Below are 639 nucleotides of genomic sequence, written 5' to 3' on the forward strand. Positions count from 1 at the left end.
AATAAGCTTCTCCACAAGCAGAGCAACACGCGGAAAGTCACAAAAAGACAGCCCCACCCAGCGAGGAGCAGTGCAAGGAAGCCTTCTGCCGGAATCGGACGACGAACCTACCATAAGATTGTTAAGCCTTGCAGTCCCGTCACGCCACTTACGCGATACAAGGGGCGATTTTGACCCTTGCGACCGATGTGGACTTTTGACTACATCTCCGCTTTGGCTGCACACTATTGAGATAGGCGAGGGGAAGGGGGCAGAAAAAATGATTAGAACGCAACGATATGGGTGCTTATGCTCACGTGCGACTCTGGTAGGAGACCAGAGAGTCGCCCTGTGGGCTCGAGGAGATACGGCCGTCATCGAGTAGTGTCGGTAGTCTAATTCTCGGGCAAATTGGAAAGAATTAGATATTCTTGAGGAAATGACATACCACTAGACCTAACAACCCATCTTGGACTATGACTGACATGAGCTAAAAACGCTCTTTAGTTTCTGGATGAAGCGAACGCTGGTCGGTACGCAGGGATCCACTGCCAGAATTCGACCCAAATCGTTGAGTCAAGCCATCTTAACCGTTCCTGGTAGACGACAAGAGAGTCGTGCCATAGGCTCGATTACACACGAGCATCAACGAGTAGAGCC

This window comes from Gregarina niphandrodes, assembly GCF_000223845.1.
Source record: "Gregarina niphandrodes unplaced genomic scaffold scaffold00086, whole genome shotgun sequence".
NCBI lineage: Eukaryota > Apicomplexa > Conoidasida > Eugregarinorida > Gregarinidae > Gregarina > Gregarina niphandrodes.